Here is a 15,856-nt window from a genome sequence, read left to right on the forward strand (position 1 = left end):
AACGTTTCAGTGGTATTTTCTACAAACTTTATGCCACTAAACTGCAAAGTCTTTATCAGTACCATGAATGTATTTCATTTTAAATTTCATCGGTACATCACATCAGACGTATAGCATATGCTGTTAAATTTGGCAGTTCTTTTTCAGAAGTCGTCACCGAGTCCAAAAGTATGGAACAGTTGGACTAAAATAGGTTTTGGTTGTGTTCTTGCAGTTCTTTTGAAGACTGTCCTGATACTGGTGATATTGAAGGCTTCTTGAACTTCTGTCATGTTACATTAAGTTTGATTTGTATATGTACTGATTGTGGAAGCACCTATACAATCGAACAATGGGAATACAACATTATCGGGCTTAATCTCGGTACTCTTTAATAAACTGATACAGTAATTTCCGAAGCTTGCTAAAAATGTTTGACGTCTGTGGCGACTGGTAACGAACTTGTGTCATTCAATCCTGACAAGTGCTTCAGATATGACAGAAGGTTAGTAACGAAATGATGTTAATACCCCTTGTTGTGCATTTATTAGGTTTGGCTGAAGGGTCCATACTTAGTCGTTAGCTAAAAATATACAACTATTTTAAGGACAGTGCATTACAGCAACCATAAAGCCATGTCATAAATGTTCATCGTAGCCTGAATAGCCAACACGTGTTGCTGTAATTTAAAACAAATATCAACCCACACGCAGAAAATTCTTAGCTTGTAGTTGATATTATCCACGTAATAAAACATTCCCGTTATTCACTCGGAGCAAGCGAGTGAATATGACGTTCACATACTACAGTAAAAGTCATAGAGGTCATGCAGGAATTCAATATTGATTATTTGTAACGGGTGTCATTTTCTAGAATTTGATTCCACATACCTTTATATGGCAATTATTTACTTTATTTGGGTCCTGTACAGCCACATTCATTTGGAAGGTCATTATTTAGACGCCCGGAGAAGTACACACGGCAAAATCAATGTTAAAGTACGTGGACATTTTAGATGATGTTGTGATGTGATTTGGATTTTCAACGTAGCTTTAACAATTTTGCAGTAATATCGCTACGATGTCTGCAGTGTGGCAGTTTATGGTGATGTCTAGAACTGGGGCATCATGCTGCAGACATAGAGCATGATGTCCCACCCAGTCACATTATCCTGACACCAGGCCGACCAGTCCTAATACTAACCTGTTAATGCTGAGCGCCAAGCGAGGCAGCTGGGACATTTTTGGACGAGATCAAGTTAAATGTGTGGTCCAGTACAATCAGGATTGAATGTCGCGCTCTGTGGTGTCACAATAATAGCTGCGTGTCTTGACAAATAAATTCGTACTACCTTATATTGTGACGATTAAGACTCTTGGTGCTTATTTCTTGAATCAGCTTAGCACCTGGCCACCATTGCAAAAGTCCATAGCGATGGGTAAATTTTGTCAATAGTTTCATGCTGAGAGAGGTAAGGTGCAGATCATTCAATAATCAGGACTGAATAGACCTTGAGTAAACAAAATTAGTATTAAATTTTAAAACAACAATTTACATTTAATTTAAGATGAGTAAATGCGCACGCTTGACCTGCATGACTTTCACTATAGTAATTAACATTACTGCCACATCTCCTCCATGGTCATTTTAAGTTGTCTTGATCCAAGGAAAATCCAGAATACAGATAACGTTTGGATTAGGTATTTTAGTAATACTTCTTCCATCTCAGTATATAAGGTGATTGCCATTGCTGATTTATTTAGTTACTTCCTTTGTTGTTTAGCATGCTAGCAAGCATCTGAGTTCAATGGTTTCTTTCAATACTTCGATCGATTTAAGCGAGCAGTAGCAGTACAAACATCCAGAGCTATAGAATCAACAGGAAGAATCCCAGTCATTGAAGTCCTACTTATTTTCATAAAATACAGTCGAGAATAGCATGCTTGAAACTGAGAGTGTGTGACGTCGAGAGAGAGAGACAGACAGACAGACAGAGGAGTCCGCTTCTTACGACCGACAGATGTATTGTATTGAAGAATACACTATGTAATTACACGGGATTAAAGCAAAACTTATAAAATAAATTAATTTTCTCTTGGTATGAAATCTGGTTCCAATCGTTAATGTTTCCATTCTAATAAATTAATTTTATTTTCATTGCTGTATCAGAAACCCATATGCTGGCAATTAAATTCCCTGAGAGCTACCAGACCACTTGACTTTTTTTTATGTTAACAACTGTATACAGGAAATAAGGCTCTTGCGTGTATTTTGTAAAATACTTCTTTATTTCAAATGAAGCCTGTTAAAGATTTCTATCAACCAGTTTCGTTATATTAATTTGACAATGACCGTTGTTGACGATTTGGGGGATATTATTGAAGGAAATAACTAATTCATTGTGATGAAGCCCTTTTTACATGTGTACTGATCGCATTAGTGGAAAGGGAGTTGCGTTGAAGACACACACACACACACACACACACACACAGAGGGGAATGTAACTTCAAATTAAGAAGAGAGCTTTGGGGTGCTTGCTCCAAAGCGACCAAATTTAATAATTATATCGAGGTGTTGAAGTAATTGGTGCAAGAAAGAAAGGAAAGGAAAGCTTGACAGAGTACTCAAAAGCAGTTATCGCTTCATAGTCATTGAGAGTAGAGCCAAAACATTTATGGTGTAAACCATAAACAGCTTTCATGTTGATGATGATGATGATGATATCAACAAAATTACAAACAGCTTACATGATGATGATGATGATGATGTCAACAAAATTACAAACAGCTTACATGATGATGAGGAGGAGGAGGAAGAGGATATTAACAACCTTAAGAATAAGAAAAAGAATCATGTTACAATTGTCATCACCAACATATTATTATTATTATTATTATTATTATTATTATTATTCCGCAATAAAATGAGAAAATTCTAAGCAAGCAAAACTGGGAATTCTTGTACTAGTCATGTCATAAACTTTACAATGGATATGATTAAAATGTAAGAATGTTAGTGTAAGAATTACCATACTCACGTGGTGTATTACATACATAATTACTATAGAAGCCTTATATAAAACACTGTATTTTACATATTAGTATGAACGAGAGCAAATAACTCGGCATACGTATATTTACAATTATAAACGATCAAATTGTTATGACTAATTCACATCTGACACGTGTTTACAAAAATGTAACATGGGTTTTTGTGCAGCTAATAAGTGAACTTTGTTCATAATCCCTTCTCCGGACAGGCGACATGTGACCAGTGGGCTACTTGTTGTTCAGCGGATCGATTTATCATGTGTTTAGCAAAACCGCACTTTTCACATTTAAAGAGAATTTGGGTATAAGTAGGGACCGGGGGGAGTTGTAAATATACATTTACGTTAGAGATGAGCCAAAGTATACAAACATTTGAAACCTCAGTAAATACTCTTTAGAAATATTTTTTTCCTCTTACGATAAGGCGACGTGTGTGGGTGGGTGTTATACTTTGATTTTTAACGTAGCTTTAACAACTTTGCAGCCATATCGATACGATGTCTGCAGTGTGGCAGTTTATAGTGATGTCTAGCAACGTGGCATCGTGCCGTAGACATTTAGCATGTCCAACCTATTCACATTATCCTGACATATGGCCGACCAGTCCTAACACTAACCTCTTAATGCTGAGCGCCTAGCGAGTCAGCTGTTAATGCAATTTTTATAAGTCTTGGATATGATTCGGCCGGGGTTCAAACCCAAGACCTTCCGAATCCGAGGTGGACGCTCCAACCACTAGACAACCTGAGCGGTCAAGATATGTCTCTGCAAAATTTGGAAAGGTGATCTAAATTCGGTAAATGTTGATTTAGCAGTGTATTTGGTTCCAAAATATATGAAAGTTGTTCTGAAATGGAAGTGCTAGACTTTAGTAAAAACTTGTAATAGCACGATCTGTGTCACATTATGACTTAGACTTCCGCAGGCTCATAAATTTACATGCATCGAGAAAAGTGTCAAGATATTCAAATTCGGCTATCCCACAACCAGCCTCTCATACACACTCGAATCGTTGATCACTATTACACTCAAATCTTGGATCACTATTACATTCGAATCTTTGATCACTATCACACTCAAATCTTGGATCACTCATGTTTTAATAACTACTCAACATACACCGATTTCTTAAACCACATGCTAAACTTTCAAGTAAAGTGCGTATATATTAAAATACACGGCCCTACAAAACAACACATAACAATATGGACTATCTATCGGAATATGTATATCACAAAATCCAACGGTGGCTAAATTTACAACACACAGTAAATGGACCAACGATCGCTGAGAAATTATTTCAAACACTTTCGGCTTTCACTACTATATCAATGCCATACATCATTATATTTAGGCCGCCCTGTATATCAATACTATACATCATTATATTTAAATCGCCCTATATATCAATGTGTGTGTGTGTGTGTGTGAGAGAGAGAGCGAGAGAGCGAGAGAGAGAGAGAGAGAGAGAGAGAGAGGGAGGGAGAGAGAGAGAGAGAGGGAGAGATTAGGATTTTTAACATATCTTTAACAATTTTTCAGTCATATCGCTACGATGACTGCAGTGTGGCAGCTTATAGTGATGTCTAGCAGTGGATCATCATGCCGCAGACATGTAGCATGATGTCCCACCCAGTCACATTATCCTGACACCAGGCCTACCAGTCCAAATACTAACCTCTTAATGCCGAGGGCCTATGTCAGTTATTACAAGTTTTAATATTTTATTTATAAACTTGCTATATCACAAGTTACACAGATTGCACCTTCTAAAGTCATGATTATAATGTAGCATCAAGCACGTTGAAAGTTAGCATCATAGAAGTTAGCATAAAATAATGCCTCGTTAGGACAACAGATGGCGCTGTGACACGTCAATTTCTTATAATACGACTACTCCCTGACCCTAGCAACAATTGGTTATACCACTTTACGGCATGTTTGGGCGTCTTATTTAACACATTAACCCCTGGAGGTTTTTTTTGTCGTTTTCGCCTGAAATTCGAGTAGGAAACACATTTTGAAAGCTATTTCTGAATAAATCCTAATAAATCAACTTCCAGGTGATTTTCCAATAACTTATTGCCTAGTTGTTTTAGAAACATCATTTTTCATTGGTTATTTGGCTCGCGCATGAGCAGAAGGGTAAAAGTTGGATTTTTTTTATATTTTAGTTTTTTTTTTGCTTAACGGACCTACTATTTTCGTATCGAGACCACTCTTTATTCCAAATGCCCATCTTATCCTACTTTTTGCAAACGTTCGTCTGTCTGTTTGCAGTTCATACTAGTCTGACTTAGATATGAGACCAAAAAGTCTAGAATCCGGACACAAAATCGGATTCCGACCACGGGCGAATTTTGGGTGGGAAACAATCGGGTCCAAAAAATGAGGTTTTTCCCTCTGTATTTTGTAGTGCAACTACAACTTCCAGATATTTTGGTATCATTGTAGAGCTACATCTGTCTTCCTTTCTATAATACCACCCACATTAGTGTATCATGCATGTGCTTGACGCTTCAGAGCTCGGCAGTAGGCTACTACCTCCTGCCACGTAAACTCGTCACCTGGGGTTAATATGTCAAAATATCATTCGAATTATATTACCGCATCACAGTCAGTAGTCTTTTTCCCTGACCTCTCTCCACTTCGTTACTCTTCTTTATGAGGGACCCTCATAATGAAGAGTAACGGAGTGGAGAGAGGTCAGGGAACCAGAATATACTTCTCTCCTTTCTCGCGCTACATATATTAAGAACAAACACTGATATTTCAAGCTACGTTTCGCGTATCGTAATAAATTTGGTACCAATGTTTAGCTCAAACATTCGACTTTGTATGTGTTTGGCTTACTATCATACCTTTAAGGAATGCCAGACCATTTTACAACGCTACTGCGCGACATGGCCGTGATCGCGCCCGCTTAATATGCAAGAACAACGCGCTTAATGAAATACTGCCTTCTCATTGGCCAACTGAAAATAAGTTATAAATAAATGCAGGACGTCATTTTCTTTTAACCAATTAGAGGACAATATTCCATTCAGCGAGGATTTACTTGCATATTAAGTCGGCTCGATCAGGGCCATGTGGAGCGGTAGCGTGGGAAAATGATCTGTTATTTATTAAAGGTATGATATTAAGTCCAACTTTGGATATCCATACACAGTCGAATGCCTGAGCTAAATATGCGTACCAAATTTATTAAGCTTTGCAAAGCTTAGTTTGAAAATACCAGCGTTTATTCTTAAATAGGTCTCGCGAGAAAGGAGAGAATTGTCCTCCCTTGTAGTTATTATATAGTACATGTATGACAGGTAAACTGTAAGCAATGATACGAGCCCCTGTGATTTTTCAGAGTATTAACATTCGGAAGAGCGTTGGCCTGCAAGAAGCACAAAACAAATTAAATGTATCAAACTGTATACAATTAGATGTGTTTACAAAATGTCATTTTTTCCGCTTACTCTTACCACCCCATTTTATTTGGACATTTTGTGGGTGTTATTTACCGCGGAATAGGGTAGCCGCTTACAAGCAAGGTTTAAGGTCCTGATTTGTTTTGTTATATATATATATATATATATATATATATATATATATATATATATATATATATATATATATATATATATATATATATATATATATATCCAATTCCAATACAACGGCAAGAGGCAAATGACTTGAAACAAAGACATCACATACAAAACAGATACTGTAACATTGCTATATCTTACAAAAATATGAACTTATTTCATTATCTAAGAAAATAAATTATAACAGTATGAAATATATTTTCTATATCTAAATATAAAGAACGTTTCCATACAATTATGAGATGCTTTATTTCCACATATATCAAAACTGGGAAATACATTTTTCTATTATTTAAAATCGTATTCATCCATATATGAAGCGATATTTATAGTACAGATAAGATGATTTATTGTAAGGTACATCACTGATTAAAGATCAGACTCCTTAGGTAGCAACTATAAAAATATATTGAATATAAATAACATTGCTACAGCTATAAAAATATATTGAATATAAATAGCATTGCTACAGCTATAAAAAAATATATTGAATATAAATAACATTGCTACAGCTATACAAATATATTGAATATAAATAGCATTGCTACAGCTATAAAAATATATTGAATATAAATAACATTGCTACAGCTATAAAAATATATTGAATATAAATAACGTTGCTACAGCTATACAAATATATTGAATATAAATAACATTGCTACAGCTATAAAAATATATTGAATATAAATAGCATTGCTACAGCTATAAAAATATATTGAATATAAATAACATTGCTGCAGCTATAAAAATATATTGAATATAAGTAACAATGCTACCGCTACCAGTAACCAGATCAATTTGATTTTATTATCACTGCTACAATACAGTAACAAACTTGCTTGATACATTTGGATATGCAATTGATGTAGTAGTTAACAATATTAATACAAAGTTTTACATGTATCTTCTACAGATGTGATGGTTTTCTGTTGAAGAGTAGGACCCCCTCCACGTAATTTTTTAAATAACTTTTAAAGCTTTTAAGGATATCAGCACAGCTCAGAATGTTGTATGATCCATCTCCCACCCCTGCATAAACATCTTGATTTTTTATGTCATTTATCATTATTTTATCCTGTTTAAAATATAAGTTAATATTTTCATGATACAAAAATATCAGCACAGTACAACTGTGCAATAAAAAAAATTCAAAACTCTATATAGTCCTGTGTTCAACTTTTCAAAGGAAATGTTAGATAAAAAATATTTAATGTAAACCGGCATTCATAAAAACAATATTGTTAGATGAATTAGTCTAAAACAAAAAGTATCACTCAGGCAGGCAATTATACGGAACATAAACCTGGATTGTCTTTTTGCATTGTTCTTAAGGATTTATATGCCAGTCCCTTTTGTTTTTCACTTTCACATAACTAAAATATTAATAAAGACAAGCTTTTCACACAATTTGGCTTTTGGATTGAACATACACTCATAATTGCAAATTCTGGATTGGCCGATACACATATCCTTTTGTATACCACATACATCTGTATATCACATGCATCTGTATACCACATACATCTGTATAACACATACATTTGTATACCACATACATATGTATACCACATACATCTGTATACCACATACATCTGTATACCACATACATTTGTATACCACATACATCTGTATACCACATACATTTGTATACCACATACATTTGTATGCCACATACATCTGTATACCACATACATTTGTATACCACATACATCTGGACCACATGCATCTGTATACCACATACGTTTGTATACCACATACATCTGTATACCACATGCATTTGTATACCACATGCACCTGTAAACCACATACATCTGTATACCACATACATTTGTATGCCACATACATCTGTATACCACATACATCAGTATACCACATACATTTGTATGCCACATACATCTGTATACCACATGCATCTGGACCACATACATCTGTATACCACATACATCTGTATACCACATGCATTTATATACCACATACATTTGTATACCACATACATCTGTATACCACATACATATGTATACCACATACATCTGTATACCACATACATTTGTATACCACATACATATGTATACCACATACATCTGTATACCACATACATTTGTATACCACATACATTTGTATACCACATACATCTGTATACCACATACATTTATATACCACATACATTTGTATACCACATACATTTGTATACCACATACGTTTGTATACCACATACATCTGTATACCACATACATCTGTATACCACATACATCTGTACACCACAAACATCTGTATACCACATACATTTGTATACCACATATATTTGTATACCACATACATGTGTATACCACATACATTTGTAAAATTATGCCTGAAGAAGAGTCAGGTTATATTCCCTAGATACTGTTTCAAGAATTAATCCCCAAATCATTCCATTACTGGATCTGTATCCACTATATACACTGTACACAAATACTCACTTTTTGGAGAATTTTTTGTGGGCAATAAATTAAGTTGTTTCCACTTCCTATGAGCAAAATCCATGGAAAGAATTAAATTTTATTTGCTAATTTGTTATTTCAAATGCTTTGACCCTCACAAGACTATTATGTTTATGAACCTGAGATGAAATTTTAAATTTTGCCTGTTATCCCTAATATGTGTACCTTGGAAAAATGGATAAGGTAAAATCCTTAATTTAACTGACTTAATCACTCAGAGAGAGAGAGAGAGAGAGAGAGAGAGAGATTCATAAGTAAGTTAGTTTCTTCACAGAATAATAGAAACCTCAAGCAAATTTCGAACTGCAGCTGTAAGATATATGAGCATTTTAATGTGAGAAGAGACAAGACTGGGTTTCGTAAATTGAAGCCTCACAAGTACCAATTTGTTACTTTGTGAAAATTGGGTCATTATGAGAAAATGGAGACCATCTGATGTGCCTGCTGGTGATGAGTGGTCAATGAGCAATCTCACTGCTGTTCCTAAGTCATATAGACAGGAAATGCATAGTCTAGCCCATAAAACCCCTTAAGCGGGTCATTTCTGGTGTCATTAAGACTTATCACAAGATCCTGAATCATTTTTATTTGCCGAAAATTATAAGTGATGTTTATAAGTATCATAGATCTTTTCAAACTTGTCAAATAGCAGTAAATCCCAGTCAGAAGATGTCTAAGCCACATCTGCAACCTATTCCTGCATTTGACCATTTGACAAGCCACGTTGCAAAAAAGTGGTAGACTGTCGGTTCCTTACCTAATACCAAGTCAAGCAACCAATAATTGTTAAATATAAAGTGTGCGTCCTCAAGATTTCCATAGGCTATTCCTTTGAAGAATATTAAAGCGAAAACTGTTCTTAAAGTTAGGCAAGATTTTATAACACTTGTTTGCCACCCCAAATCTGTACAGCAATTATGTTTAATTATTTCCAACAACTTATGCATGAATTAGACACCCAACACCTTAATTTTTCTGCCTATCACCTTGAAAATCATGGGGCTAGCATAAGACTGTTTGAAAACACTCTCACCTACATGTATACCATTATATTTAATCAAACCTTAAAAACAAAAATGATCAGTAAAATCCTACATTGTATAATAATCAAGTAAGATCACAGAATTTTCCCCCCATGTTGATAATTATCACCAAATGAAAGACCCCATGACTACCCAAACAGCCAGGACTGTCCCAAAACACCCTCAACTACCCAGGATACATGTAGGCATGTAAAATCAAATAAAATAAAAAGACAGTGATCAGTAAAATTCTAACCTGTATAATTATGGAGTAATATCAGTTGAGGTTTTCTCTTGTTGATACTTGCTGAAGGAAAGACCATTAGACTGTTACAAAAACACGCTCATCGACCAAAGATACATGTATACAATTACAATAACTTAATGAAATATGCAGTTTTGGTGCTCTCTCTCTCTCTCTCTCTCTCTCTCTGATCCTGGATAATTCACTAAACTAATTTTACACTGCAAAGAGCAACATACTTAATAAGTCAGAATCATGCGTTACTACATTAATATTTAAAAAATGCTTTTAAATTTTGTTAAATCTTTAATGTCACAAAGAGCAGCTGTATAATTAGAACTTAAGGGTGTTATATTTATATTTTTAAAATTCTTGAACCAATTTATTATTATTAATTGTTTTATTGGTCTCATGACGGTAAGAATTACAATAAATAAAAGTAAAATCTCCTGTAACCGTGCATCTTTCGTCTCTGATTATTTCCACTTTTGGAGACGAAAGTTTAAAAGAATGCAAACCAGTTTTAAAGCTGTTTTTGTTGTTGTTTGTGTTATGTTGTTTTTTAAATAAATTCAAAGGTTGAGGTTCTGTACATTAAAAATGCAAATTAAGTATTAGAAAATAATCGTACACTAAATCTAATAATCATAATCGCAAGTTAACATGTTTATCATGATACGAACATTATTTTCACAAGTTGATTATTTCGGCTTTTGCGACATAATATGTTCCAAAATGAAGTCTGTGATAAAAATAAGAAAACCTTTAGGAATGCTTTTTTAACTCTTTTATATGCTATTGATGATGCTCTGAAATATTATTAGTTTTGCCTGAACTTATGTACATAGTATCCTCTGAAAACCGGTGACAAGAGCGATATGGACAATGTTTTCAACTCTATGGTGCATCCCTTCTTGAATTACAGAACAGCGGTAGATGTAAAAGTAAGTTTTTTACTTACCATTAACTCGATTCAACTTTAGGAATCCTGTTCCATGCAAGTATTATACATTGTCTTCTTCACTGCACAACACATCGTATACATGCATCTCTATTTTCAAAATAGGCGGTACTAACGTCAACGCCGAAATATGATTGGCTCAAAAGGTTATTATTATTATCATAGGAGCACGGAAGTGTCCACAAAGGAAAACTTCGCGAAAATCTCACGTTTCGCAGCCCGTAACTTCAGTTTGGTACAACGCAGAAAAGTCAATTATGGCTTGATGGATAGAAAAATATATCAGAAGTAAAACAAGCCATATAGTATGGTCGCGTGCCTTTAAAGACGGAAATAGCAGAAAGAAATCGAGGGTCATGGGTGGAGCGAAGTATTTGGAAGTTCCGTACCTTCTCTCTTATATATTATGATAGAGAGGGTCCTATGTCAGAACGGGTCATGGGGGTAATCTAAGGTATTTTTGTCACTCTGTATGATTTTTTTTCCTTTAGATTATTATTTTTTTCTTAACATCAAGCTCGCGTCGAGCACCTGTGTAGTCGGCTAGGAAGCAGAGATAGTCACGCATAGAGGTAGACACACATCACTTTGTGTCAAAAGCGACATTCTCAGATGAAAAATGCATATGTGAAATTAACACGGGGGTGTATAAATTTCTTTTGGTAGGGGTTTCTATTAGAGCTGGGTACGATGCAAACGTTTGTACCGCGGTATTTAAGTATGTACCGCGATATGTATCGTGGTATTCGGTAATTATATTAGCGACCAACAATGCAAATATTCTTTGGCAGAGGCCTGGCACCTTTTCGATTTCCGTCTGTCAGTTGCTGGGAAAACATCTTGCTCAGTTTTATAGCAAAATAACAATGTATTATATCGATGATATTAATTTAACTTTTTAATTATCTTCAGATAAAAGAAAAGAAAATATTTCAGCTATAAAGAAAAAAAATAGCCAGTATATAATAGTAGATGAATTTGCTGTGTACGTTAACTTTTGTATAAGTTGTAATTTAAAAACTGTAACTAAAGAGAATTCTTAAGCTTATACTGTTGCTGAAACTGTGAAAGAATCTTGCTGACATTAGAGAGACTGTTGATAAAAAAAGTAAGAAACGTTGATACTGAAGCCTGTCATTTTCTAGCTACACTATTGATGTAACAAAGTTATACACTATTGATATAACTAAGTTATACACTATTGATATAACATTGAGCGTGATGCCAGCACCCAAACATAATATTTAGCAGAGACGGTCAATAAACATAAAACATTTACTCAACAAACGAAATAAATATTTAGTGGGCTTGAGAAATTTCATAAAGTTCAGAGAGAAAACATATGCGCTCCTAAAACTCAAAGGATGATATAAGATAGGATATTAATGTGACAGTGATTATACTAGTAATTGATAAGATATGAATGTAATTGTGAGATCACTAGTACTTTATCAGATATGACTGTAATTGTGAGATCAATAGTAATTTATAAGATATGACTGTAATTGTGAGATCACTAGTAATTTGACGGATATGAATGTGATGGTGATCTACTAGTAATTTACAAGATATAAATGTAATAGTGATCCACTAGTAATTTATAAGATATGAATATAATAGTGAAATCACAAGTAATTTATAAGATATGAATATAAGAGATCACTAGCAATTTATAAGATATGAATGTAATAGTGAGATCACTAGTAATTTGTAAGATATAAATGTAATAGTGATCCACGAATAATTTATAAGATATGAATATAATAGCAAGATCACTAGTAATTTATAAGATATGAATGTAATAGTGATTTACTAGTAATTTATAAGAAATTTACTGATTTATGATATACGTACAGTGAATAGTATCATGCAACAGTAGAAAGAAGTCCAATGCATGCCGAGCATACTATGAAGGCAGATTGGGTCCAAACTATTTGAAGCTTGAACGCAGAGGAAGAATGAATGGTGTTGTATGAGGCGCCGTAGCGGACAAAAGCTGGTCCCATGAGAAAGTTGCAGTTGAAATTTTGATGTCGTATGTCGAGAAATCCAATATCATGCGTTGGATCAAATTGCATGTCCTTAAAGTTCCATTTTCTAGATCGAGATTTTAGATTTTATATGTTGAATTATACAGTGGTGGTTAAAAGTTATATTTCCTATGTCGACGTTTTACAGTGTATATTTTGAATTACGCAGCGGTGGTTGAAATTTCAATATCATATGTCGTGAATTCCTAATGAAAACATTGTATGTAACTGTTTATGATGAAAGTTCCATATCATATGGCGATTATTTAGATTTTATTTCTGTTGAATTTCACAGCAACGAGAAGCAGCCTCCTTGTTTAAAAATAACTCGGTCCGTTCACGTGAACGATCTCTAGCGAAGAAATTCATAGTAATTCTCGAACTGTGAATGATAACTTTCAAACTGTAAATGCATGAAATGTAATGGCGCCTCATAATTGAAAACACGAATGATGTATCTTAATACTCGATATTATTTTGAATTGTTAAAGTGGACATTGTGTAATGTTACTATTAACACCAACACATCATTTCACCATATAAATATAGCAATTCTGACAAGCATAATAAAATATCCAACCACCGCTGCGTAATTCAACAGATACAATCTAAAAACTCAACATACGCACTGGAACTTTCAGCACAATCAATGTGATTCAACATGTTAAATAGAAACTCTCGACATATGACATTACAATTCCAACAACCGCCGTGTAATTCTAATTCAAAAGATAGAGTCTAAAAACCCGACATTGGACATCGAATTTTCAGCCAGCGCTGTTGAATTGAAGAGATGAAATCTAAATATTCAACATATGAAATGGAACTTTCAACATAAACTTCTATGACCAATACGTAAATTAGGAATTCTCGACGTATGACATTAATATTTCACCCACATCCGTGTAATTCAAACGACACAATCTAAAACCTCGACATAGAAAATATAACTTTCCAACCACCTATGTTCAATTCAACAGATACAATCTAAAATCTCGACCTAGAACATGGACCTTAAGGACAAGCATTTTTGATACAACACGTGAAACTGGAATTCTGGATATATGACATTAACATTTCAACGGCAATGTTCTGATTGGAACAGCTTTTGTCCGCTACGGCGTCTTATAGTGTTGACCAGCGTAACTTGCTGACTCAGCTCGTTTTCACAGTATGTATTTACACAAAGTACGTGTGTGAGATCATAATGCAGGGTATTGAGTTTGTTTTGCGCAAATGAAAGCAGTTACCATTCATTGACGAGTATCTATAGGATAGTCAAGATCGAATAAAATTATTTTTTTCAGACTCTTTTCTCCATAAGCAGATGAAATATATATTATTTGAAATATTCAAGACTGACATAAAATGCATACTCTGATATAAGCAAACACCTGTAACATAAAATATATATCTAATATAAGCAAACACCTGTAACATAAAATATATATCTAATATAAGCGAATACCTGTAACATAAAACAAACTCTGAAACACTTCCTTAAAATGTATTTTCAGCACTAAAACAAGTTTTAACAATATTTATATCGTTCGTTTTTATAACTTGTTGTAATGGGTAATTTATATGCATATAATTATTCCCGAATAGACAGTAATATATTGTTCTCATTGTTTAAAAGTCTTGCTTGCATAGAAAACACAAGTTTTCTTATTACAAGCTTTAATTATAGATCTTTGCATACGTAGCACTACTCTGTGTAAACCTAATAAACTAGAAAAACTACTGCATGTGCATTTATGCGTAGCAGACAAACTCACATGTCAATATTGTGATTCTCGTATGTGTGTTTTCCTCTTTTAACAGGTAAACTTTACCCTACTGCAGAAATATATATATATATATATATATATATATATATATATATATATATATATATATATATATATATATATATATATATATATATATATATATATATATATATATATATATATATATATATATATATATATATATATATATATATATATAAGTAGTGAATGGGGGCACCCTACGGACAATGGGAATTACCATTAAAAACACCCTTGGGGCACTCTACGGACAATGGAAATTTAACATGGAGAAAAATCGTGGGGCACTGTACGGACAAGGGGATTTAACATGGGAATAAATCGTGGGTCACTCTACGGACAAGGGGAATTTAACATGGGAATAAATCGTGGGTCACTCTACGGACAAGGGGAATTTAACATGGGATTTTTTTTTAAAATTTTTTTTTTAAAAAGGGGTAGGCAATTCAAAAGGCTATCTCTTTTCTAGAAATATGGGGGCCCTGAAAAGGGCCTTTGGGTTTTATGTTAATGTATTCATTAACATAAATGGCACCGCATTGGTCTTCTTCTTGTCCTTAGGCTGCGTCTTACTGTTGGTCCGTACATCAGCACTCTTTTCAGGCATCCTTGTCTTTCGACGTAGATCCTACGTATCCACAGGCTGGTGTTTGTCCTGTGGACAACGGTCCACTTCGATC

The 15,856-nt window shown here is 34.2% G+C and overlaps 1 long non-coding RNA gene across 2 annotated transcripts in view; it reads right to left on the bottom strand.

Annotated features, from left to right (window-relative positions):
• The window catches only part of LOC149808043 (uncharacterized), a 13,181-nt gene extending 1,713 nt beyond the window's left edge, over nt 1-11,468 (bottom strand). The window contains exons 1-2 of one of the 2 annotated variants that reach the window (XR_016423918.1): nt 11,336-11,468; nt 10,387-10,437 (exon numbers count right to left, since the gene is read on the bottom strand). This is a non-coding gene — a long non-coding RNA (uncharacterized LOC149808043). The remainder of the gene's footprint in view (nt 1-10,386; nt 10,438-11,335) is intronic. The other variant, XR_016423919.1, reaches the window with a different exon arrangement.
• Between the last annotated feature and the right edge of the window lie 4,388 nt (nt 11,469-15,856).

This window comes from Sinohyriopsis cumingii, chromosome 1, assembly GCF_028554795.1.
Source record: "Sinohyriopsis cumingii isolate HCF-2022 chromosome 1, ASM2855479v2, whole genome shotgun sequence".
Taxonomy (NCBI): domain Eukaryota; kingdom Metazoa; phylum Mollusca; class Bivalvia; order Unionida; family Unionidae; genus Sinohyriopsis; species Sinohyriopsis cumingii.